Below are 26569 nucleotides of genomic sequence, written 5' to 3' on the forward strand. Positions count from 1 at the left end.
TCTTTCCTGCTTTGTCAAAGATTAGTTGGCCATACGTTTGTGGGTCTAGTTCTGGGGTTTCTATTCTATTCCGTTGGTCTATGTGTCTGTTTTTGTGCCAGGAACATGGGTTTTTCAAGATAACTGAGGCAGATGAGACATCTCCTTCCTTCTTTAAAATGTTCAGCCATACTCACTCTCTGTGGAAAAATGAGCATGATAGTAGAGTTTCCTAAGGACCTAAAGGAACAGGGCTGCGTGGGGTTTTATCCTCTTTGCTTGCACAGACATGTCACGTACTTACTACGTGTCCTCCCTCTACTAGGAAATGCCATGCACTACAAATATAAACATAAGTCACTCTTGGTGCTGCTCTTCTGATATTTGAGATGCTAAGTAGAATTAAAGACTCAGTTGGTCATTCAGCTTTGACCTGAGCTGGTAAAATAGACCAGACCTGGAGTGTCCAATACTGTAGCCACCAACCGCCTGTGGAAATCGAGGCCCTGGAATTCAGCTCCTCTGAGTTGAGCCGAGCTCTGAGTGTGACATGCACACTGATTCTGAGGACAGAATAAGAAAAGAAGAAGAAGAAGAAGAAGAAGAAGAAGAAGAAGAAGAAGAAGAAACTTTCTTGTTGAGGTTTTAAAAACAATGTATTTTTGAAATCAAATACACGTTGAAGTGGTACCATTTTGCCCATTACAATGATTTGATTTTTGACTTGTTTCTTTTTACCATAGAGCTACTAGACAATGTGTAGTTGACATGGGTGGGTCCCATTCTATTTCTGCCTGCAATTGCCAGTCTAGGCTGAGAGATCCTCCCAACTCACAGAACCACTCCAACCTGGCCGTGGCTCAGACCCACAGCAGCAGCTGAGAGGTTGAACCAATCAATGGGAGAAACTGAATTCAACATCTCGTACAACAGTCCAAGTCATGATCTGTTCAGGGAAAAGAAAGAATATGTCATCTCTCAAGCCTGGGTGCTGAAAATCTACTCCCACCCACAGCTCCTAGAACAGAGAGCCCAGGCATATACAGTGTCCCTAGGGGCACACACTGTGTTTGTGATGGAGGTGGCCTCCATAACACTTGCTGTATTCATAGAGGATTCGTCCCCTGCACTTTGCCATCTCCCATGTGCCTTTTGTAGAACACTGACCAGCAAAAAGGAGGTTGCAGAAGAGTGGACTCCTCCTCTAGGAGATTCTTCTCTGGTTTCCAACTCCTTTCAAAGGGGGCTCAGTTCTGAAATGAGATGGATTCAGAAGGGGCTCCTTATGTTAAAGGGTCCTCTTGCCACCCTACCATACCAGGACTCACCTATTTCATCATCCGATTATGTTTTAATTTAATTCTGGGAGGACTGAGATTTCCTGATGACAGAAATGGTGCCACATGTGTTTTTATTCCACATGGAACCGAACTTTCAAAAGAAATAGCAGTTTCAGACATTTTGAATATGAGGATTGATAAAGGTGAAGAATTATCTGTGGTCAATAAATATCATGTTTTCCTTGTCTTGTGGACAAAACCAGACATGAATATTTAATTTCATTAATATTACTCTCTCTATACAATACTCCATAGTTATGTTGCTTACACAAATATGCTTCATCTGTCAAGCATATAATGTGTCATAAAATTCCCATTTCAATTTGACTCACTGTTTAAAATTAAAACCTTCTGGTTTACTACTTAATACACTTAGCTTCTATAGGATATGAATTCTCACTCACGTTAGCGCAACGATTTGAAACATGTGGGCCCAGAACCTAGTTTTGAGGAACCGTGGGGTACCAAGCTGAAGAGGGGAAGGAAATTGGCTGTGCTTGGTTCCACTCCTAGGAGATAAATTCTTCACTTTGATTTTATTGCCACCCAGTGACTAGAAAGTAGAAATCTCTTACTGCCACCACGTTTTCCTGCACAGTAAAATATAAGATTATCGGTGTATCAAAGCCCACGAAGCATACTTTAAACAGATTTGAGCTTCAAAATATGGGAAGGTCATAACAACAGTTGGTAAATTAAACACATTTTAAATATCTTTATTAGTGATCTGTCGATGAAATTTGAGAAGTTTGTGTTGTGTCTCACTTATTTGGGTCTTTATTCTTCAACTGTAGGAAAGCGGAGGGATTGTAGTTCTTGAGTGACTTTGGCAGACACCCGAAGAAGGTTGGGCGAACCGAGTGGTAGTAAACACGGCTGGCCGCTAGGTGGAGCTATGTCAAAGACGATGGAAGCACTTCCCTGTTCCTGGCCTCATGCAGGCTTAAGGCATCCACTCTTACCTTCTGAAATGCCCACCGGAAGGCAAACACCCACCTGATCCTGCAGTTGCTCCGTTCAGTAAGCATTTCTGTCTCCTGATAACCAGGGGTAGCCTCACCCCCTGCTTCTTCACAGGACGATTCAAAACTGTAGCCGTTTCAATTCGTAGGTACGTGTTCAGCCTTCCCATTTTCCGGGGAACTTTGATCCATCCTTACTGTGTGGCCAAACTCCGCTACACCCAATGTCCCCTCAATTGTTCCTACCTGTAGAAACCTTTCCTTTTGTCCCAAGACAAATGGTGTTTGTACTTTGCTCTCCCAGGACAACTTGCGGCGGTGGGGGGGGGGGGGGGGCTTCTGATAGAGGGTGTGGTCTTAAATTTTCTTTCATGACACAAATTTAGAAGAGAGCTGGGCCTGTGGTCTTGATTTTGGATATCAAATACAAGGAGAAAAGTAGACAACAAATAGTGACTCTTGGATTGATCTATGACTTAATGCTTTGAAATCCATCAGACTTCCCATACATTGTCTCCTGACCTTGCTTCTCCCTACACTTTCCTGGTTATCTAGGAGTAATACAAACAACAGAACATAATGGAAGGGAGAAAACTTGATTGCACACTATGTAAAGAATAAAGCAAAGGAAACTTGCCTGAATTGTGGCACGACATCAAGAAGGGGAAATATTAAGATTATCTAAGAATTATTTCTAAGTTCCTACCTCAGAAGTCAAGTGCTTCTCAATTCTCGTGCTTCTTGTACATTTTCACACATGTCCAAACTTGAGCTGAACAAAGGAAAGCAAACATGAAACTCATGCAATGCCAATATCGAGAAGTGGTGGTTGTTTTTGACTTTGAGAGACATTGTTCTAAATGGACTATAAATGCTCTGAGTTCACACCTTTGTCAGCCACCAACAGATTTAAACCTCATACACTTTACTAGGATTACCAAGGGGTGGAAATGCTGTGAAATGGCTAATCAATAATAGTTTTGATGTGAATGTTAGTTTAGATAGAAGATGCAGGATAGGATTTAGTGTAACATTAGTAGTCTCATTTCTGTTACAGTCGGTAGCAGAAGTTTCAAAACAGAAACGTTGTTGTCCAATTTCCTGTGATTTTGCACCACTCCAGTTTGCTTCACAAATCCTTGAAAATACATATTTGCAATCACAGAGAGAAATATCTGGGGAGAAATGATGGTGTCCCCGGAGTGAGCTTTTAGAGTACACTTCTCGAAGCAATGATTGTTACATTTCATTAAAACATTTTAGTTTTTAACAGGGCCCCTGGGTAGCTCAGTCAGTGAAGCATCCGACTTTGGCTCAGGTCGTGACTTGTTGTTTTACACGTTCAAGCCCCACATCAGCTCTGTGCTGACAGCTCAGAGCCTGGAGCCTGCTTAGGATTCTGTGTTCTCCCTCTCTCTCTGCCCCTCCCCCACTCACACTCTGTCTGTGTCCCTCTCAAAAACAAGTAAACATTAAAAAAATTTTACGTTTGGGGCGCCTGGGTGGCTCAGTCATTTGAGCATCCGACTTCGGCCCAGCTCATGATCCCGCGCTTTGTGAGTTTGAGCCGTGTGTCGGGCTCTGTGCTGACTGGCTCAGAGCCTGGAGCCTGCTTTGGATTTTGTGTCTCCCTCTCTCTCTCTGCCCCTCCCCTACTCTGTCTCTCTGCCTCCCAAAAATAAATAAACCTTAAATTTTTTAAAAAAATTTTTCCTTTTAAGTAATCTCTGCACCCATTTGGGGCTCAACCTCACGACTCCGAGATCAAGAGTCACACACTCCACGGATCGAGCCAGCCAGGCGAGCCCTCATTACTTTTTACAAAATCTAACTATGAGAATATATTTAATGCATTCACACCAGTGGGGTCTGTGCCTAATTCCTTATAGATAGATAGATATCGACCCTTTAACATTGGGTTCAAAGAGATTGGGAGGAATCCTCCTTTTTCTTAAAGAGACTTAATAGACATGGCTTAAGACAAGGTTTCTTAAACTGGGCTCTGTTGACATTTTACGCAATGTAAGTCTTGTGAGGAGCTGCAGGATGCCTTGCAAAATGTTTAGCTGCATCCCTGGCCTCAGCCTGCCAAATGCCAGCCGTGCCTTCCCCACTGTTGACAACCTTAAATGTATCCAGAATTTGCCAGATGTCCCCTGGGGGCCCAATTTCTCCCTGATTAGGGACCACCAGAAGCCAATATCATGTGTCCCAGAGAACTGGGAAGGTACTCTCTCCAGGTACAATAATCTAGTATGTACCTGAATTAAGTAACAGTAATATTGGACTAATGGGGCATTGAGAGGGTGTGAATACAGTGAGTGAGAGAGAGAAACTCCAATGTAAGTCTGGAGGCCAGGATTCAAGGGGAGGTGAGGGGAGCGCTGAATGCTTTTAGGTAACTCAAATGATTCCTATACATTCATTAAATTAATTGGTTTCTCACATTTTAAAGAAGATGGCTAAGGAGATAGCAAGATGGAGAATTTAGATGATTAAACCATTACTGAGTGCCGACCATCCAATCCATGCCTGGCAACACGGATGTGGTTTTGTCACACACTGACTCTGGGTCTGGAGATTCCAGGCAGAGATGTGATTCTCAGTACTCAGTCTGACAAAGTGGATTATTTCATTATGTTCCTAAAGTATAGCCTAGGAGATCCTGAACAGTACCGTCCACTCTATTGCTGTGCTGTGAATGATCTCCATCTCCACTCTCCTCTACGGTAGCAACCAGCTCTGAGCGGCTCTCGAGCCCTTGAAATGTGGTCACGTTTCATGTGTCACAGTGGAAATCTTAACATTTTGGATGGATAGGATCAAAAATATATTACTCACATTAGCTTCACTGTTTTACTGTTTTTGATTTTCCTTTTTCCAGTGTGTTTACTGGCAAAGCCAAAACTATGTATGTGCTTTGCATAATTTTTATCAGACCTGGAAGGTGGAGAGTGACCTGGAAGGTGGAGAATTGTGCCCTGTTGGAATCCTGAAAGTCACCCTTGTCCTGGGTTCATGTCTAGGCCAGGTAGTACATGCAGACAGAACGGGGGATCCTGCTAAGTCTGGGTCCTCCTTGCATCTCAGCTCAAAGCCCTGGACATTTTTTTTTCTTTTTTTGCAATGTAAATACATATCTTTATTACTTAATTTTATACCTTTATAAAATCTATATTAATTAATACCTTTCCTATTGTTTTTCTGATGAAAACATACATACAATGGCAGAGTAGAAAATCTTAAGATTTAGAACATATAAAATTAATAGAAGTCTCATTCTACCATTCAAAAAGAACACGATAACATTTCTGTTCACCTTTCCCATATTGACACAAGAAAATTTTCCCTTAGTTTTAGTTGAAAATTTTCTTTTTATTATCTTTTCTTAATGTAAATATTATTTTAATTACTATTTTTCATTTTATGACTTTTTCTATATGTGCCATCCCTGATTCTAAACTCCTAGACTAATTTGGTAGAGAAAAAACATGTAATTAATGTAGCTGTTAGTGTTTTATCAAAAACACAGGCATGTGTGTTTCAGTGAAGAGCTAAAGGTAAACTCCTTGTCCCACACCTTTGCTAAGAAAATAAATATGCCTTCTGTGTAATTACTCTACATCAAATTGTGTTTATAATTAATGGGTCTATAACCTGACTAAATTACTTTAAGATATAATGATTACTTCTAATATTTCATCTGGGACAAAATTTAAACTTTGTTCTAGAGGTGTCCTGGGACTGAGGTTGGTAGAAATGGGTATGGATTGTGTTGCAAATAAAAAAATGGGACCTCTCTTTATTCTCAAAATATTCTCTTTTTCCCTCTTCACCCTGCAATTTTGACTAGTTATTATAATTGGTGTTGGAGGGGTCAGGTCATTTCCCTTCATGTAATTTATTTTCAAAACAGAGAATGACAATGTGTGAGACCAGGATTCAGCTTTTGAAACACAAGCACTTAATCTCCAATGGTGTCCCTGTGTCTGTAGAGCCGCACCTGTCCACACAGCAGACGTTGGACGGTGTGCACCTGCATTCCCCATGAAAGCTCTGTTGCCATGGTGATGAAATGATGTAAGATGCCCGTTTTTCCAACTGCCAGTCTCTGAGCTGAGCACTTCAAATCTGATAGCGAGTGAGTTCTCAGATCTATACCTAGCGTCTTCGAAGATGGGCAATCTGATTTGTTGCTGCCGTGGTATGTTCATAAAGATCTTCTTAACACTGTCTGCTACTAACTGGACAGTTAGCTGTTGCTCAAAATATTTTTCCATGGTTTAAAATCTCCTCTATCTGGTCGTTCGGAGTTATGAATATGTTTTATAGTTTTGTTTTATCTCTTGATTTTCGGTTATTCTATCAAGATAGCTCTCTTGATATTTTTTCTTCATTGAGAAAAGTGGCCTATATCCTGCACCCCTTTCTTGTCACCACTAGGTATTCCTAGGAGAAAACATATGGCAATGTCTATTGTAATGTAGGATCTTTTAAAACTCCAAAAGTATGTATTCAAATTATTCATTACAGAAATGTAGAGTGAATCCAGAATGGTTGATATGGAAGGTATCCATCATTGTTTTTAACATGCTTTCCCTATAAGCTTTATACCAAAAATGGGTACTGGGTTCAGTATTTGGGGAGATGTGTTCCTTCATTCACATAAAGAGTTGTCCAAGAGAGACCCTAACAATATGAGAGTTCCAACAATTTGTGGCCCCCACACACGCATTTACTTTTATCCTTTGGGTGTTATCCAGAATTACACTGTATACATTGGATCACTCTGGAGAACGATCATGAATATTTCTGGTCAAGGGCCACAGAGAGTGGGATCCAGGGGTCACCAACAGCTTTTTTTTTTCTTTTTCCTTTTCTTTTGTATTCCTTTTTTTTTTTTGATGCCTCTGATTCTGTCAAAACTAAATTATGTTGAGGTAAAATGATAGTTTTAGGCAAAGCAAAGCAGCTGTGTGTCATAGAACGATGGTCTGGGAACTCAGAGTCCCAGGTTTGAATCCACCTCTGGAACTTGCAAAATCGTAAGGTCTCATTTAAGATCTATCCCCTCTAATGAATCTTTCTGACCACTTGTCATACACCGCACACTTTGCATGCAATAATTCATTCAATGCCATCACAAACATATGTGATGGTTTGTTACTCTTCCTACTTCTCAGGAGGAGAAACTGAGGCACAGAGATTCTTGTGTCCAGGAGCATGAACTCCTAAGAGTCAGGATGTGAACCCAGGCCTGTAGTCCCAATGCTCATGCTTTAACTACTGAACTGCACTTCTACTTAGCCATGGGATCACTGGCTGTGCAAAGGAGTTCCAGCATCTGTGTGTATATCAGGAATCACCTGGACCAAGGAAAATCCCACATGCTGTCTATTATTATGAGGTAGTCTCTGTGGTCCCATAGCCCAGGGAAACTCTCAAGGCAGATTATTATAGAACTTGCCGTAGTCACTAATATGAAAAGGATCTAGAAATCTTACATGGTTCTGGTCAGTTCAAAGATTCTGAAAGTTAGTAGGCACAAGTTAGGAAAACCTGGTCAAATTCTGCCAGTGCTGAGCTACTCCTCAGCACTTGGCCTGAGTCCAGTAAGGACTGAAGAGATCCTTTAGAGGTGTTGGATGGCATTGTCAATACGAGTGAGTCCTAGTAATGCTGAAGTTCTGTGAGCCTACCCATGAGACAACGAAAATGAAGCCTCAAAGTACCAATTCACAATGAACCTTGTGCCATCACCCTCATTGCTGCTCCCTCGTACAGCTGAGTTAGAGAACTGGTCAGCGCCTGCTCAGTCAGTTTCATGGTGTGGTCATTCTTCAGGACACGGCACAAATCTGATAAGAATCGGGAACATAACGGGCTGGTGCTTTACTCAGCGGCTGGAGCATGCATCTCTTGCTCCCTGGGTGATGAGTTCAGGCCCCGTTGCATGTGGTGTGTGAAGACTCATTCAGGAAAAAAGATTCAGGGACATAATGTAGTATATTCGGTAACATTATCAGCATGAGCCCTAAAAACAGCTTGATTCCCAAGAACTACACACTGTAGGGAACGTGACCAATAAGAACTCAAACATTTGATTACCAGCCCGGTGTCCATCCTCCCTGTTTAGGCACTCTCATCCATGCTCCAGTGGGGCCTTTGCTCCTTAATGAACTATCCCATTGCTTGCTAGTAAATGAAAGCCAATAGCTGACATGCTTAATGAATATATATCCGGGTAGCATCGCAAGGCAAGACGAGAAGAAAAATAGCACATAATTAATAATACTGTTTGGTTTTCAATGGTGGGCTTTCCTTATGTACAATTTGTTAATCATTGCTGAGCTTCATAACAAAGGATTTATGATTAACTAACACAGACTGCCGTGCCTAGATTCGAATCTAGTCTCTCAGTAAAGGGTTGGTTATAATCACCTGCAAAACAGTAAACAGCAGATGAAAGACCAATGCAGGTCCGGGTGATCCTTAGGGAGAGTCATGGTGGTGGAGAGGGAGGAGGCTTCTCCAGGCCATGGGTATGGAGGGGTCCATCTAAAAGGAGATGGGACATGGGCCCCTGCCACTGCAGGGTCTCAAGAAGGATGAGGAGTCCGTAGAGATCAGATTTTGGGGAAGGAGGAGGAACTGGGAAGGGGCCCACTCAGAGCCAGTACAACCCCTGCCCTTCACCAGCCAGGCCTTAGTCCTGGCTGCTCAGATGGTTCCACAGGCCAATAGTCAGTGCCACGTTAAGTGTCCCAGCCTACATTCAATAAACCATCAAAGCACCAGCCCGATGGACCAGTTTCGCAGTTAATTCACAGTAGCTGCTCAGCCAGGCTTAGTCAACTGAAGGGAAGCTAATTCTGGGCAGAGCCGTTATGTGACAGTTGGTTTGGAATGTCGTGGCTTCAGAGTCAGCTTGGGAGCTGGGCAGACCACTGGCCACTGAAGGTGGCCAAGTGGCCATTGGGGAAGGCTCCTTGTGAGAGCCCTGGTAGTGTGGATGGCGGGTGAGGATGGCCACTGTTGGGCTTCCCCTGCTCCTTCAGAAGGGCTTCACTTGGTGGTAACTGCATTGTGCCTTGGGTCAGGGGTTGAAACCTAGAGGTGGGAGGCTGAGTTAGGATTTGCACTTTTCTCCTAGCTTAGGCACCTCCTCCAGGGCATCAACTGTCTTCCACAGAGACCTTGGGGAGGAAGATTTGATAAAGAGACTGGGGGAGCCCCTGGCTCAGGGGTTCAAGGCATGATCTCAGGTGCCCTGGGAAGGTCCCAGATTTTCAGGGATCTCTGTCCCCGGGCAACATCTACATTCCTATCCTGGACCTCCCACTCTTCAGAATAGTGAATCTTGCTGAGTCACTTAATCTCTCACAGAAAATATGGGTCACAGGCCCTGCCCTCTCTGCCCCACGGGGTTGATATGGGGATCCCAGGAGGTGGTAACAGGACTTCCCCATGAGCTGTAAAGCATCCTAGCCATGGGCAGGATGAAAAGGAAGCTTCCATCCTCCTTTGTCCTGTAGCCATCCAAGTCCCCACTCTAGATTCAACCACTACCAAGTGTTTAGGTTAATGTTCCGGACATGTAGTGACTGAACACTTACACACTGCTTCTGAACCATCGGTCATTTTTCCCCGAAGACTTTTCCTGCATTTAATCACTTTCAACTTCATACCATAAGACATATAAGCAGCCCCTAAGAAAGTTTTCATTGTGCAGTACAGGGAACTTAGGCACAGCCCAACAGGCACCAACCCCATGCTCTCAATGACTGGATTGCTCTCATTTCTATCCTGTCTCACCCAGATAAAGGTATTTGCCCACACAGTGTCTGTTGGAGCTTTTCTTCTGTGTCTTTCGTGGTAAGGGTACTCAACCTACAAACTCACTCTTACTGATTTTCAAGCAGTTCATCACAGGCCCTATGCTGCAAGGTAGGTTTCCAGAACTGACTTCTTTTGTATAAATGAAACTTGGTGCCCTGAACACCAACATTTCCTCCCTTTCCCCTCCCTCCAGCCCCTATTCTATTCTCTGTTCCTATGCATTTGACTATTTTAGGTTCCACATGTAAGTGTCATCCTGCAGTATTTGTCTTTCTGTGTCTGGCTTATTTTGCTTAACACCAAGTCCCCCAGGGCCATCCGTGTTGTCACAAATGACAGGATTTCCTTCCTTTTTAAGGCTGAATAGTCACCCATTGTATGGACACACCACATTGTCTTTGTGCATTTGATCATCAATGGACCTTCAGTTGTTTCGCTATATTAACTTTTGTGAATGCAGAACAAGGGAGTGTAGGTATCATTCAGAAGACCAGATTTCAATACTTTTGGATGTGTTAGCCCAAAGTGGGATTGCTGGATCAAATGGTACTTCGTTTTTAAATGTCTTGAAGCACTTCCATATTGGTTTTTCATATTCACTGCATCAGTTTACATGCTCTGTTGGGCAACTTTTAAAAGGTCATTGATTGATTGATGGATTGATTGATTGAGGGAACGGGGTGGAATCAGGGATTTGATCCCAGACACCTTGAGATCATGACCTGGGTCGAAATCAAGAGTGGGACACTTAACCAACTGATGAAATTATTAATATGGTCAGGAAGATCGGGCATTCCTGCTGGAATCAGTGTGGAAGTTACCCTGAACCCAGGTTCCTTGCAGGACAGAGGCTTGAGGGTGTGAAGAAAAGACAGATTTCCGAGGGGAAAACCTGTGACTATGGTGACAGTGTGAGAAGAAAATGTATTCACTGTGTTGTGTGTGTGTGTGTGTGTGTGGTGTGTGTGTGTGTGAGACAGGCAAAAAGTGAGCGACAGGGAAACACACAAAGAGAATGAGACACACTCCTAAGAGAGAGAGAGACAGGTGAGAGAGAGAGAGGAGATGTGTGTTTCCCCAGGAGACACGTACCACTGACACTGCACATAACAAAGGTCTACACTCGCAAAAAACTCCTCATGCTGCACACTTCAAGAAATACAGTTGAGCATGGCTCAGCAGTAACACTCAATCCATGCAGGTAACCAAGCCTCTGTATGCTCTGGCCAAAGTTCATATGAGGAACACTCCCTGAGTTATTCTTGAGCAGCACCAACAATATACTGAGGAATATTCTATGTCCTTCTAGGTGACCCTAAGGAGGAAAAACTGCGAGCCAATCATGCAAGGAAGTACGAGGTTGTTGCTGAGGTAAGCTTGCCCGTCTTTCCGTGAGAAACGCAAGTGCTATGTTAGAGTGTTTCCAATCAACATCTGTGGTAAATATGACAATGTACATTTTGGATGATATTGTTACTTTCCCTGATGGGGAGAGGGGTGAGTGGTTGCCTCTTGCCAACGGTCACCTAGGACAGGGGGACATTCACCACTGGCAGGGCCAAACCTGGTAACAAACAGTGTCCTAGGATCTTTTCCGTCAGAAGCAATCTGTCCTGCTTGGGTGAAGAATTTCGTAGCAGGCATCCTCGGTGTTCTAGAGAGACACATCCCCAGGAGAAACAACTTCTGACAGACATCCCATTCATTTGCTTTAGTGGCCTTTGACTCAACCGCTGTGTCCCAACTTGTACGGTCAAGACGCAAAGAGAACTGAAGAGTGGTGCAAATAGTGTATATCATGATCTTACCCTGATGGTGTTTTCTTTCCTAACATTCAGGTGGCCGTAGGAGCACAGGACAAAGGTACGTATCCTGGAAACTGTTTCTTGCTGAGAAAAATGTTTAGATGGTGATGCAGGTGGGGCATTGTTGTTGTCTTCATTCTGGAGAGCTACCCAAATTCCAGAGGCCTGGGAAGACTGGTGCTTGTGAGTTGGGGGAAGGACCTACATCCCAGGTGAGAAACTATGTGATATTTCTACAGTAGGAGAAAGATAATGTATTCCTTGAGTGTGGTGTGTTTCTGCGGGCATGAGTCGTGGGGTTTTTCTCTGTGTGTGTCTGTGTGTCACGTGATTGTGACTGTGAATGTGTGTAGAGTGTGTTTTCTTGAGAGACACACAGACTAAGCCACACAAAATGACACAGACACACTGCAAGGCAGACAGAGAAAGGTACATGTGGGATTGCCCAGAGAATCTGTGTCATTGACACTGCACAATGATGAATGTCTACATTGTCACACACTCCTCCTACAGCACACTTCAAGAAATACTGCTGTGCATGGCTCAGCAGTGACACTTAGTCCATGCAGGTAACCGAAGCCTCAATATGCTCTGGCCCATGTTCATATCAAGGAACAGTCCCTGAGTTATACTTGAGCAGCACCAACATGGTACTGACAGGTATTCTGGTCTTTGTAGGTGTTCCTGAGGAGGAAAGGCGCCGGCCGCATCCTGTCTTGAGTCACCAGGCTGTTGCTGAGGTGAGCTTCCTGTCTTTCCTTGAGGAACACAAGTGATTTCTTAGACTCTTTGCAATCAACATCTGTTGCAAATGTGACAATGTACCGTCGAGATGATAATGTTATTTTCCCTGTGGGGAGAAACATATGGTCAATTTCCATGGTTGTTTCTTGCCAACTGTCACCTTGGTCAGGGGCACATTTACCACTGGCAGTGCCAAACCTGGAAATAAACAGCATCCTAGGATTTTTTTGGCAGAAGCACTTTTTCCTTTTGGGTGAACAATTTTGTAGGCTGCATCGTCAGTGTTCTTTAGAGACACATCTCCAGGAAAAACAAATTCTGACAGGCATATTATTTTTCCTTTTGTGGCCTTTGACTCAAACACTGTGCCCATCCTGAATCCCAAAGTCACCAAGCGAACCGAACAATGGTACACATACTGGACATCATGATCTCACCCTGATGGTGTTTTCTTTTCTAACATTCAGGTGGCCGTAGGAGCACGAGAAGAAGGTATGTGTCCTGGAAACTGTTTCTTGCTGAGAAAAATGTTTACATGGTGATGCAGGTGGGGCATTGTTATTGTCTTTATACTGGAGAGCTACCCTAATCCCAGAGTCCTGGGGGGACGGGTGCTTGTGAGTTGGGGGAAGGACCTACATCCCAGGTGAGAAACTATATGATATTTCTACAGTAGGACAAAGATAATGTATTCCTTGTGTGAGGTGTGTTTCTGTGGACATGAGTCCTGGGGTTGTTCTGTGGTGTGTCTGTGTGTCACGTGATTGTGACTGTGAATGTGTGTTGAGTGTGTTTTCTTGAGAGACACACAGAGTAAGCTACACAAAATGACACAGACACACTGCAAGACAGACAGACAGACAGAGAAAGATACATGTGGATTTGCCCAGAGAATCTGTGTCACTGACACTGCACAATGATGAATGTCTACATTCTCACACACGCCTCCTACTGCACACTTCAAGGAATACTGCTGTGCATGGCTCAGCAGTGACACTTAGTCCATGCAGGTAACCGAAGCCTCAATATGCTCTGGCCCGTGTTCATATCAAGGAACAGTCCCTGAGTTATACTTGAGCAGCACCAACATGGTACTGACAGGTATTCTGGTCTTTGTAGGTGTTCCTGAGGAGGAAAGGCGCCGGCCGCATCCTGTCTTGAGTCACCAGGCTGTTGCTGAGGTGAGCTTCCTGTCTTTCCTTGAGGAACACAAGTGATTTCTTAGACTCTTTGCAATCAACATCTGTTGCAAATGTGACAATGTACCGTCGAGATGATAATGTTATTTTCCCTGTGGGGAGAAACATATGGTCAATTTCCATGGTTGTTTCTTGCCAACGGTCCCCTTGGTCAGAGGCACATTTACCACTGGCAGTGCCAAACCTGGAAATAAACAACATCCTAGGATCTTTTTCAGCAGCAGCACTTTTTCCTTTTGGGTGAACAATTTTGTAGGCTGCATCCTCAGTGTTCTTTAGAGACACATCTCCAGGACAAACGACTTCGGACAGGCATATTCTCTTTCCTTTTGTGGCCTTTGACTCAAACACTGTGTCCCATCCTGAATCCCAAATTCACCAAGCGAACCGAACAATGGTACACATACTGGACATCATGATCTCACCCTGATGGTGTTTTCTTTTCTAACATTCAGGTGGCCGTAGGAGCACGAGAAGAAGGTATGTGTCCTGGAAACTCTTTCTTGCTGAGGAAAATGTTTCCGATGAGGTGTAGGTGGGGTATTCTTGTTGTCTTCAGTCTGGAGAGTACCCGGATGTCAGAGTCCCGAGGGGACTGGTGCTTGAGTGTGGGGGGAAATGACCAACATCCCAGGTGAAATCTATGTCCATGTTTCTATAGTATGAGAAAGACAATGTATTCCTTCTGTGCAGTGTGATTGTGTGTGCATGAGTCTTGGGTTGTTCTGTACCTCTGTATGTCGCATGATTGTGAGTGTGTATGCGTGTGTGGGTGTGTGTTTTCTTGAGAGACTCAGATACAGAGAGACAGAGCCACGCACAGAAAGAGACACACACAGTGAAAGAGAGGGAGAGAGAGAGACAGAGATGTGGGTTGGCCCAGAGATATGGGCCACTGACACTGAAAAATGACCAAAGTCTACATTCTCAAAAATCTCTGCATACTGCACACCTCCAGGAATACTGCTGAGCGTGGCTCTGCAGTACCATTCGGTCCATGCAGTTAACAAAAGCGTCCGTGTGCTCTCGCCCGTGTTCATATAAGGAAGAGTCCCGGAGGCGTTCTTGAGCAGCACCAAGAAGACACTGACATGTATTCTGTGTCCTTGTAGGTGTCGCTAAGGTGAAAAAGCGGCGGCCCCATCCTGATACGACGCAGCAGGTTGGTGCTGAGGTGAGCTTGCCTGTCTTTCCCTGAGGAACACAATTGCTTTCTTAGAGGCTTTCCCATCAACCTCTGCTGTACATAGGACAGTCTACATTTTCGATGATACTGTTACTTTCCCTGATGGGGACAGTGGAGAGTGGTTGCCTCTTGCCAACGGTCACCTTGGTCAGGGGGACATTTACCACTGGCAGTGCCAAACCTGGTTAACAAACAGTGTCCTAGGATCTTTCCGTCAGCAGCAATCTGTCCTGCTTGGGTGAAGAATTCCGTAGCAGGAATCCTCGGTGTTCTAGAGAGACACATCCCCAGGAGAAACAACTTCTGACAGGCATCCCATTCATTTGCTTGGTGGCCTTTGACTCAACCGCTGTGTCCCATCTTGTATGGTCAAGACGCAAAGAGAACTGAAGAGTGGTGTAAATAGGGTATATCATGATCTCACCCTGATGGTGTTTTCTTTCCTAACATTCAGGTGGCTGTAGGAGCACAGGACAAAGGTATGTATCCTGGAAACTGTTTCTTGCTGAGAAAATATTTAGATGGTGATGCAGGTGGGGCATTGTTGTTGTCTTCATTCTGGAGAACTACCCTAATCCCAGAGGCCTGGGGGGACGGGTGCTTGTGAGTTGGGGGAAGGACCTACATCCCAGGTGAGAAACCATATGATATTTCTACAGTAGGACAAAGATAATGTATTCCTCGAGTGAGGTGTGTTTCTGTGGGCCTGAGTCCTGGGGTTGTTCTGTGGTGTGTCTGTGTGTCACGTGATTGTGACTGTGAATGTGTGTTGAGTGTGTTTTCCTGAGAGACACACAGAATAAGCTACACAAAATGACACAGACACACTGCAAGACAGACAGACAGACAGAGAAAGATACATGTGGATTTGCCCAGAGAATCTGTGTCACTGACACTGCACAATGATGAATGTCTACATTCTCACACACACCTCCTACTGCACACTTCAAGGAATACTGATGTGCATGGCTCAGCAGTGACACTTAGTCCATGCAGGTAACCGAAGCCTCAATATGCTCTGGCCCATGTTCATATCAAGGAACAGTCCCTGAGTTATACTTGAGCAGCACCAACATGGTACTGACAGGTATTCTGGTCTTTGTAGGTGTTCCTGAGGAGGAAAGGCGCCGGCCGCATCCTGTCTTGAGTCACCAGGCTGTTGCTGAGGTGAGCTTCCTGTCTTTCCTTGAGGAACACAAGTGATTTCTTAGACTCTTTGCAATCAACATCTGTTGCAAATGTGACAATGTACCGTCGAGATGATAATGTTATTTTCCCTGTGGGGAGAAACATATGGTCAATTTCCATGGTTGTTTCTTGCCAACTGTCACCTTGGTCAGGGGCACATTTACCACTGGCAGTGCCAAACCTGGAAATAAACAGCATCCTAGGATTTTTTTGGCAGAAGCACTTTTTCCTTTTGGGTGAACAATTTTGTAGGCTGCATCGTCAGTGTTCTTTAGAGACACATCTCCAGGAAAAACAAATTCTGACAGGCATATTATTTTTCCTTTTGTGGCCTTTGACTCAAACACTGTGCCCATCCTGAATCCCAAAGTCACCAAGCGAACCGAACAATGGTACACATACTGGACATCATGATCTCACCCTGATGGTGTTTTCTTTTCTAACATTCAGGTGGCCGTAGGAGCACGAGAAGAAGGTATGTGTCCTGGAAACTGTTTCTTGCTGAGGAAAATGTTTCCGATGAGGTGTAGGTGGGGTATTCTTGTTGTCTTCAGTCTGGAGAGTACCCGGGTGTCAGAGTCCCGAGGGGACTGGTGCTTGAGTGTGGGGGGGAAAGACCGACATCCCAGGTGAAATCTATGTCCATGTTTCTATAGTATGAGAAAGACAATGTATTCCTTCTGTTCCGTGTGATTTTGTGTGCATGAGTCTTGGGGTTGTTCTGTATCTCTGTATGTCGCATGATTGTGAGTGTGTATGCGTGTGTGGGTGTGTGTGTGTGTTTTCTTGAGAGACTCAGAGACAGAGAGACAGAGCCACACACAGAAAGAGACAGACACAGTGAAAGAGAGGGAGAGAGAGAGACAGAGATGTGGGTTGGCCCAGAGATATGGGCCACTGACATTGGACAATGACCAATATGTACAATTCAGAGTCCTGGGAGGACTGGTGCTCGAGGGTCGGGGGGGGAAGGACCAACGTCCCAGGTGACAAACTAGGTGATGTTTCTACAGTAGAAGAAACATACTGTATCCCTTGGGTGCGGTGTAATTTTGTGTGTTGAGTCTGGGGGTTGTTCTGTATGTGGCTGTATGTGTCGGGATCGTGACAGTGTATGTCTGCGTGTGTGTGTGTTTTCTTGAGAGACGCAGAGAAAAAGCCACACAGAGAAAGAGACAGACACATTTCAAGAGAGGGTGAGAGAGAGAGAGCGACAGAGAGACAGACAGACGTGGGCTTGCCCACGAGATATGTGCCACTGACGCTGAAAAATGACCAAAGTCTACATTCTCAAAAATCTCTGCATACTGCACACCTCCAGGAATACTGCTGAGCGTGGCTCTGCAGTACCATTCGGTCCATGCAGTTAACAAAAGCGTCCGTGTGCTCTCGCCCGTGTTCATATAAGGAAGAGTCCCGGAGGCGTTCTTGAGCAGCACCAAGAAGACACTGACATGTATTCTGTGTCCTTGTAGGTGTCGCTAAGGTGAAAAAGCGGCGGCCCCATCCTGATACGAGGCAGCAGGTTGGTGCTGAGGTGAGCTTGCCTGTCTTTCCCTGAGGAACACAATTGCTTTCGTAGAGGCTTTCCCATCAACCTCTGCTGTACATAGGACAGTCTACATTTTCGATGATACTGTTACTTTCCCTGATGGGGACAGTGGAGAGTGGTTGCCTCTTGCCAACGGTCACCTTGGTCAGGGGGACATTTACCACTGGCAGTGCCAAACCTGGTTAACAAACAGTGTCCTAGGATCTTTTCCGTCAGCAGCAATCTGTCCTGCTTGGGTGAAGAATTCCGTAGCAGGAATCCTCGGTGTTCTAGAGAGACACATCCCCAGGAGAAACAACTTCTGACAGGCATCCCATTCATTTGCTTTGTGGCCTTTGACTCAACCGCTGTGTCCCATCTTGTATGGTCAAGACGCAAAGAGAACTGAAGAGTGGTGTAAATAGGGTATATCATGATCTCACCCTGATGGTGTTTTCTTTCCTAACATTCAGGTGGCTGTAGGAGCACAGGACAAAGGTATGTATCCTGGAAACTGTTTCTTGCTGAGAAAATATTTAGATGGTGATGCAGGTGGGGCATTGTTGTTGTCTTCATTCTGGAGAACTACCCTAATCCCAGAGGCCTGGGGGGACGGGTGCTTGTGAGTTGGGGGAAGGACCTACATCCCAGGTGAGAAACCATATGATATTTCTACAGTAGGACAAAGATAATGTATTCCTCGAGTGAGGTGTGTTTCTGTGGGCATGAGTCCTGGGGTTGTTCTGTGGTGTGTCTGTGTGTCACGTGATTGTGACTGTGAATGTGTGTTGAGTGTGTTTTCCTGAGAGACACACAGAGTAAGCTACACAAAATGACACAGACACACTGCAAGACAGACAGACAGACAGACAGAGAAAGATACATGTGGATTTGCCCAGAGATTCTGTGTCACTGACACTGCACAATGATGAATGTCTACATTCTCACACACACCTCCTACTGCACACTTCAAGGAATACTGCTGTGCATGGCTCAGCAGTGACACTTAGTCCATGCAGGTAACCGAAGCCTCAATATGCTCTGGCCCATGTTCATATCAAGGAACAGTCCCTGAGTTATACTTGAGCAGCACCAACATGGTACTGACAGGTATTCTGGTCTTTGTAGGTGTTCCTGAGGAGGAAAGGCGCCGGCCGCATCCTGTCTTGAGTCACCAGGCTGTTGCTGAGGTGAGCTTCCTGTCTTTCCTTGAGGAACACAAGTGATTTCTTAGAGTCTTGGCAATCAACATCTGTTGCAAATGTGACAATGTACCGTCGAGATGATAATGGTATTTTCCCTGTGGGGAGAAACATATGGTCAATTTCCATGGTTGTTTCTTGCCAACTGTCCCCTTGGTCAGGGGCACATTTACCACTGGCAGTGCCAAACCTGGAAATAAACAACATCCTAGGATCTTTTTCGGCAGCAGCACTTTTTCCTTTTGGGTGAACAATTTTGTAGGCTGCATCCTCAGTGTTCTTTAGAGACACATCTCCAGGACAAACGACTTCGGACAGGCATATTCTCTTTCCTTTTGTGGCCTTTGACTCAAACACTGTGTCCCATCCTGAATCCCAAAGTCACCAAGCGAACCGAACAATGGTACACATACTGGACATCATGATCTCACCCTGATGGTGTTTTCTTTTCTAACATTCAGGTGGCCGTAGGAGCACGAGAAGAAGGTATGTGTCCTGGAAACTCTTTCTTGCTGAGGAAAATGTTTCCGATGAGGTGTAGGTGGGGTATTCTTGTTGTCTTCAGTCTGGAGAGTACCCGGATGTCAGAGTCCCGAGGGGACTGGTGCTTGAGTGTGGCGGGAAAAGACCGACATCCCAGGTGAAATCTATGTCCATGTTTCTATAGTATGAGAAAGACAATGTATTCCTTCTGTGCCGTGTGATTGTGTGTGCATGAGTCTTGGGGTTGTTCTGTATCTCTGTATGTCGCATGATTGTGAGTGTGTATGCGTGTGTGGGTGTGTGTGTGTGTTTTCTTGAGAGACTCAGAGACAGAGAGACAGAGCCACACACAGAAAGAGACAGACACAGTGAAAGAGAGGGAGAGAGAGAGACAGAGATGTGGGTTTGTCCAGAGATATGGGCCACTGACATTGGACAATGACCAATATGTACAATTCAGAGTCCTGGGAGGACTGGTGCTCGAGGGTCGGGGGGGGGAGGAACAACGTCCCAGGTGACAAACTAGGTGATGTTTCTACAGTAGAAGAAACATACTGTATCCCTTGTGTGTGGTGTAATTTTGTGTGTTGAGTCTGGGGGTTGTTCTGTATGTGGCTGTATGTGTCGGGATCGTGACAGTGTATGTCTGCGTGTGTGTGTGTTTTCTTGAGAGACGCAGAGAAAAAGCCACACAGAGAAAGAGACAGACACATTTCAAGAGAGGGTGAGAGAGAGAGAGCGACAGAGAGACAGACAGACGTGGGCTTGCCCACGAGATATGTGCCACTGACGCTGAAAAATGACGAAAGTCTACAATCTCAAAAATCTCTGCATACTGCACACCTCCAGGAATACTGCTGAGCGTGGCTCTGCAGTACCATTCGGTCCATGCAGTTAACAAAAGCGTCCGTGTGCTCTCGCCCGTGTTCATATAAGGAAGAGTCCCGGAGGCGTTCTTGAGCAGCACCAAGAAGACACTGACATGTATTCTGTGTCCTTGTAGGTGTCGCTAAGGTGAAAAAGCGGCGGCCCCATCCTGATACGAGGCAGCAGGTTGGTGCTGAGGTGAGCTTGCCTGTCTTTCCCTGAGGAACACAATTGCTTTCTTAGAGGCTTTCCCATCAACCTCTGCTGTACATATGACAGTCTACATTTTCGATGATACTGTTACTTTCCCTGATGGGGACAGTGGAGAGTGGTTGCCTCTTGCCAACGGTCACCTTGGTCAGGGGGACATTTACCACTGGCAGTGCCAAACCTGGTTAACAAACAGTGTCCTAGGATCTTTTCCGTCAGCAGCAATCTGTCCTGCGTGGGTGAAGAATTCCGTAGCAGGAATCCTCGGTGTTCTAGAGAGACACATCCCCAGGAGAAACAACTTCTGACAGGCATCCCATTCATTTGCTTTGTGGCCTTTGACTCAACCGCTGTGTCCCATCTTGTATGGTCAAGACGCAAAGAGAACTGAAGAGTGGTGTAAATAGGGTATATCATGATCTCACCCTGATGGTGTTTTCTTTCCTAACATTCAGGTGGCTGTAGGAGCACAGGACAAAGGTATGTATCCTGGAAACTGTTTCTTGCTGAGAAAATATTTAGATGGTGATGCAGGTGGGGCATTGTTGTTGTCTTCATTCTGGAGAACTACCCTAATCCCAGAGGCCTGGGGGGACGGGTGCTTGTGAGTTGGGGGAAGGACCTACATCCCAGGTGAGAAACCATATGATATTTCTACAGTAGGACAAAGATAATGTATTCCTCGAGTGAGGTGTGTTTCTGTGGGCATGAGTCCTGGGGTTGTTCTGTGGTGTGTCTGTGTGTCACGTGATTGTGACTGTGAATGTGTGTTGAGTGTGTTTTCCTGAGAGACACACAGAGTAAGCTACACAAAATGACACAGACACACTGCAAGACAGACAGACAGACAGACAGACAGAGAAAGATACATGTGGATTTGCCCAGAGATTCTGTCTCACTGACACTGCACAATGATGAATGTCTACATTCTCACACACACCTCCTACTGCACACTTCAAGGAATACTGCTGTGCATGGCTCAGCAGTGACACTTAGTCCATGCAGGTAACCGAAGCCTCAATATGCTCTGGCCCATGTTCATATCAAGGAACAGTCCCTGAGTTATACTTGAGCAGCACCAACATGGTACTGACAGGTATTCTGGTCTTTGTAGGTGTTCCTGAGGAGGAAAGGCGCCGGCCGCATCCTGTCTTGAGTCACCAGGCTGTTGCTGAGGTGAGCTTCCTGTCTTTCCTTGAGGAACACAAGTGATTTCTTAGAGTCTTGGCAATCAACATCTGTTGCAAATGTGACAATGTACCGTCGAGATGATAATGTTATTTTCCCTGTGGGGAGAAACATATGGTCAATTTCCATGGTTGTTTCTTGCCAACTGTCACCTTGGTCAGGGGCACATTTACCACTGGCAGTGCCAAACCTGGAAATAAACAGCATCCTAGGATTTTTTTGGCAGAAGCACTTTTTCCTTTTGGGTGAACAATTTTGTAGGCTGCATTGTCAGTGTTCTTTAGAGACACATCTCCAGGAAAAACAAATTCTGACAGGCATATTATTTTTCCTTTTGTGGCCTTTGACTCAAACACTGTGCCCATCCTGAATCCCAAAGTCACCAAGCGAACCGAACAATGGTACACATACTGGACATCATGATCTCACCCTGATGGTGTTTTCTTTTCTAACATTCAGGTGGCCGTAGGAGCACGAGAAGAAGGTATGTGTCCTGGAAACTGTTTCTTGCTGAGGAAAATGTTTCCGATGAGGTGTAGGTGGGGTATTCTTGTTGTCTTCAGTCTGGAGAGTACCCGGGTGTCAGAGTCCCGAGGGGACTGGTGCTGGAGTGTGGGGGGGAAAGACCGACATCCGAGGTGAAATCTATGTCCATGTTTCTATAGTATGAGAAAGACAATGTATTCCTTCTGTTCCGTGTGATTTTGTGTGCATGAGTCTTGGGGTTGTTCTGTATCTCTGTATGTCGCATGATTGTGAGTGTGTATGCGTGTGTGGGTGTGTGTGTGTGTTTTCTTGAGAGACTCAGAGACAGAGAGACAGAGCCACACACAGAAAGAGACAGACACAGTGAAAGAGAGGGAGAGAGAGAGACAGAGATGTGGGTTGGCCCAGAGATATGGGCCACTGACATTGGACAATGACCAATATGTACAATTCAGAGTCCTGGGAGGACTGGTGCTCGAGGGTCGGGGGGGGAAGGACCAACGTCCCAGGTGACAAACTAGGTGATGTTTCTACAGTAGAAGAAACATACTGTATCCCTTGGGTGCGGTGTAATTTTGTGTGTTGAGTCTGGGGGTTGTTCTGTATGTGGCTGTATGTGTCGGGATCGTGACAGTGTATGTCTGCGTGTGTGTGTGTTTTCTTGAGAGACGCAGAGAAAAAGCCACACAGAGAAAGAGACAGACACATTTCAAGAGAGGGTGAGAGAGAGAGAGCGACAGAGAGACAGACAGACGTGGGCTTGCCCACGAGATATGTGCCACTGACGCTGAAAAATGACCAAAGTCTACATTCTCAAAAATCTCTGCATACTGCACACCTCCAGGAATACTGCTGAGCGTGGCTCTGCAGTACCATTCGGTCCATGCAGTTAACAAAAGCGTCCGTGTGCTCTCGCCCGTGTTCATATAAGGAAGAGTCCCGGAGGCGTTCTTGAGCAGCACCAAGAAGACACTGACATGTATTCTGTGTCCTTGTAGGTGTCGCTAAGGTGAAAAAGCGGCGGCCCCATCCTGATACGAGGCAGCAGGTTGGTGCTGAGGTGAGCTTGCCTGTCTTTCCCTGAGGAACACAATTGCTTTCTTAGAGGCTTTCCCATCAACCTCTGCTGTACATATGACAGTCTACATTTTCGATGATACTGTTACTTTCCCTGATGGGGACAGTGGAGAGTGGTTGCCTCTTGCCAACGGTCACCTTGGTCAGGGGGACATTTACCACTGGCAGTGCCAAACCTGGTTAACAAACAGTGTCCTAGGATCTTTTCCGTCAGCAGCAATCTGTCCTGCGTGGGTGAAGAATTCCGTAGCAGGAATCCTCGGTGTTCTAGAGAGACACATCCCCAGGAGAAACAACTTCTGACAGGCATCCCATTCATTTGCTTTGTGGCCTTTGACTCAACCGCTGTGTCCCATCTTGTATGGTCAAGACGCAAAGAGAACTGAAGAGTGGTGTAAATAGGGTATATCATGATCTCACCCTGATGGTGTTTTCTTTCCTAACATTCAGGTGGCTGTAGGAGCACAGGACAAAGGTATGTATCCTGGAAACTGTTTCTTGCTGAGAAAATATTTAGATGGTGATGCAGGTGGGGCATTGTTGTTGTCTTCATTCTGGAGAACTACCCTAATCCCAGAGGCCTGGGGGGACGGGTGCTTGTGAGTTGGGGGAAGGACCTACATCCCAGGTGAGAAACCATATGATATTTCTACAGTAGGACAAAGATAATGTATTCCTCGAGTGAGGTGTGTTTCTGTGGGCATGAGTCCTGGGGTTGTTCTGTGGTGTGTCTGTGTGTCACGTGATTGTGACTGTGAATGTGTGTTGAGTGTGTTTTCCTGAGAGACACACAGAGTAAGCTACACAAAATGACACAGACACACTGCAAGACAGACAGACAGACAGAGAAAGATACATGTGGATTTGCCCAGAGATTCTGTCTCACTGACACTGCACAATGATGAATGTCTACATTCTCACACACACCTCCTACTGCACACTTCAAGGAATACTGCTGTGCATGGCTCAGCAGTGACACTTAGTCCATGCAGGTAACCGAAGCCTCAATATGCTCTGGCCCATGTTCATATCAAGGAACAGTCCCTGAGTTATACTTGAGCAGCACCAACATGGTACTGACAGGTATTCTGGTCTTTGTAGGTTTTCCTGAGGAGGAAAGGCGCCGGCCGCATCCTGTCTTGAGTCACCAGGCTGTTGCTGAGGTGAGCTTCCTGTCTTTCCTTGAGGAACACAAGTGATTTCTTAGAGTCTTTGCAATCAACATCTGTTGCAAATGTGACAATGTACCGTCGAGATGATAATGGTATTTTCCCTGTGGGGAGAAACATATGGTCAATTTCCATGGTTGTTTCTTGCCAACTGTCCCCTTGGTCAGGGGCACATTTACCACTGGCAGTGCCAAACCTGGAAATAAACAACATCCTAGGATCTTTTTCGGCAGCAGCACTTTTTCCTTTTGGGTGAACAATTTTGTAGGCTGCATCCTCAGTGTTCTTTAGAGACACATCTCCAGGACAAATGACTTCGGACAGGCATATTCTCATTCCTTTTGTGGCCTTTGACTCAAACACTGTGTCCCATCCTGAATCCCAAAGTCACCAAGCGAACCGAACAATGGTACACATACTGGACATCATGATCTCACCCTGATGGTGTTTTCTTTTCTAACATTCAGGTGGCCGTAGGAGCACGAGAAGAAGGTATGTGTCCTGGAAACTCTTTCTTGCTGAGGAAAATGTTTCCGATGAGGTGTAGGTGGGGTATTCTTGTTGTCTTCAGTCTGGAGAGTACCCGGATGTCAGAGTCCCGAGGGGACTGGTGCTTGAGTGTGGGGGGGAAAGACCGACATCCCAGGTGAAATCTATGTCCATGTTTCTATAGTATGAGAAAGACAATGTATTCCTTCTGTGCCGTGTGATTGTGTGTGCATGAGTCTTGGGGTTGTTCTGTATCTCTGTATGTCGCATGATTGTGAGTGTGTATGCGTGTGTGGGTGTGTGTGTGTGTTTTCTTGAGAGACTCAGAGACAGAGAGACAGAGCCACACACAGAAAGAGACAGACACAGTGAAAGAGAGGGAGAGAGAGAGACAGAGATGTGGGTTTGTCCAGAGATATGGGCCACTGACATTGGACAATGACCAATATGTACAATTCAGAGTCCTGGGAGGACTGGTGCTCGAGGGTCGGGGGGGGGGAGGAACAACGTCCCAGGTGACAAACTAGGTGATGTTTCTACAGTAGAAGAAACATACTGTATCCCTTGTGTGTGGTGTAATTTTGTGTGTTGAGTCTGGGGGTTGTTCTGTATGTGGCTGTATGTGTCGGGATCGTGACAGTGTATGTCTGCGTGTGTGTGTGTTTTCTTGAGAGACGCAGAGAAAAAGCCACACAGAGAAAGAGACAGACACATTTCAAGAGAGGGTGAGAGAGAGAGAGCGACAGAGAGACAGACAGACGTGGGCTTGCCCACGAGATATGTGCCACTGACGCTGAAAAATGACGAAAGTCTACAATCTCAAAAATCTCTGCATACTGCACACCTCCAGGAATACTGCTGAGCGTGGCTCTGCAGTACCATTCGGTCCATGCAGTTAACAAAAGCGTCCGTGTGCTCTCGCCCGTGTTCATATAAGGAAGAGTCCCGGAGGCATTCTTGAGCAGCACCAAGAAGACACTGACATGTATTCTGTGTCCTTGTAGGTGTCGCTAAGGTGAAAAAGCGGCGGCCCCATCCTGATACGACGCAGCAGGTTGGTGCTGAGGTGAGCTTGCCTGTCTTTCCCTGAGGAACACAATTGCTTTCTTAGAGGCTTTCCCATCAACCTCTGCTGTACATAGGACAGTCTACATTTTCGATGATACTGTTACTTTCCCTGATGGGGACAGTGGAGAGTGGTTGCCTCTTGCCAACGGTCACCTTGGTCAGGGGGACATTTACCACTGGCAGTGCCAAACCTGGTTAACAAACAGTGTCCTAGGATCTTTCCGTCAGCAGCAATCTGTCCTGCTTGGGTGAAGAATTCCGTAGCAGGAATCCTCGGTGTTCTAGAGAGACACATCCCCAGGAGAAACAACTTCTGACAGGCATCCCATTCATTTGCTTGGTGGCCTTTGACTCAACCGCTGTGTCCCATCTTGTATGGTCAAGACGCAAAGAGAACTGAAGAGTGGTGTAAATAGGGTATATCATGATCTCACCCTGATGGTGTTTTCTTTCCTAACATTCAGGTGGCTGTAGGAGCACAGGACAAAGGTATGTATCCTGGAAACTGTTTCTTGCTGAGAAAATATTTAGATGGTGATGCAGGTGGGGCATTGTTG

The 26569-nt window shown here is 45.5% G+C and overlaps 1 long non-coding RNA gene across 2 annotated transcripts in view; it reads right to left on the bottom strand.

Annotated features, from left to right (window-relative positions):
* Positions 1-582: 582 nt before the first annotated feature.
* The window catches only part of LOC131495944 (uncharacterized), a 170309-nt gene continuing 144322 nt past the window's right edge, over positions 583-26569 (bottom strand). For both annotated transcript variants that reach the window (XR_009254190.1, XR_009254191.1), the window contains 4 exons: positions 2988-3053; positions 1308-1410; positions 1147-1232; positions 583-925 (listed from right to left, as the gene is read on the bottom strand). This is a non-coding gene — a long non-coding RNA (uncharacterized LOC131495944). The remainder of the gene's footprint in view (positions 926-1146; positions 1233-1307; positions 1411-2987; positions 3054-26569) is intronic.

The sequence above is a fragment of the Neofelis nebulosa genome, chromosome 15, assembly GCF_028018385.1.
Source record: "Neofelis nebulosa isolate mNeoNeb1 chromosome 15, mNeoNeb1.pri, whole genome shotgun sequence".
Lineage (NCBI taxonomy): Eukaryota > Metazoa > Chordata > Mammalia > Carnivora > Felidae > Neofelis > Neofelis nebulosa.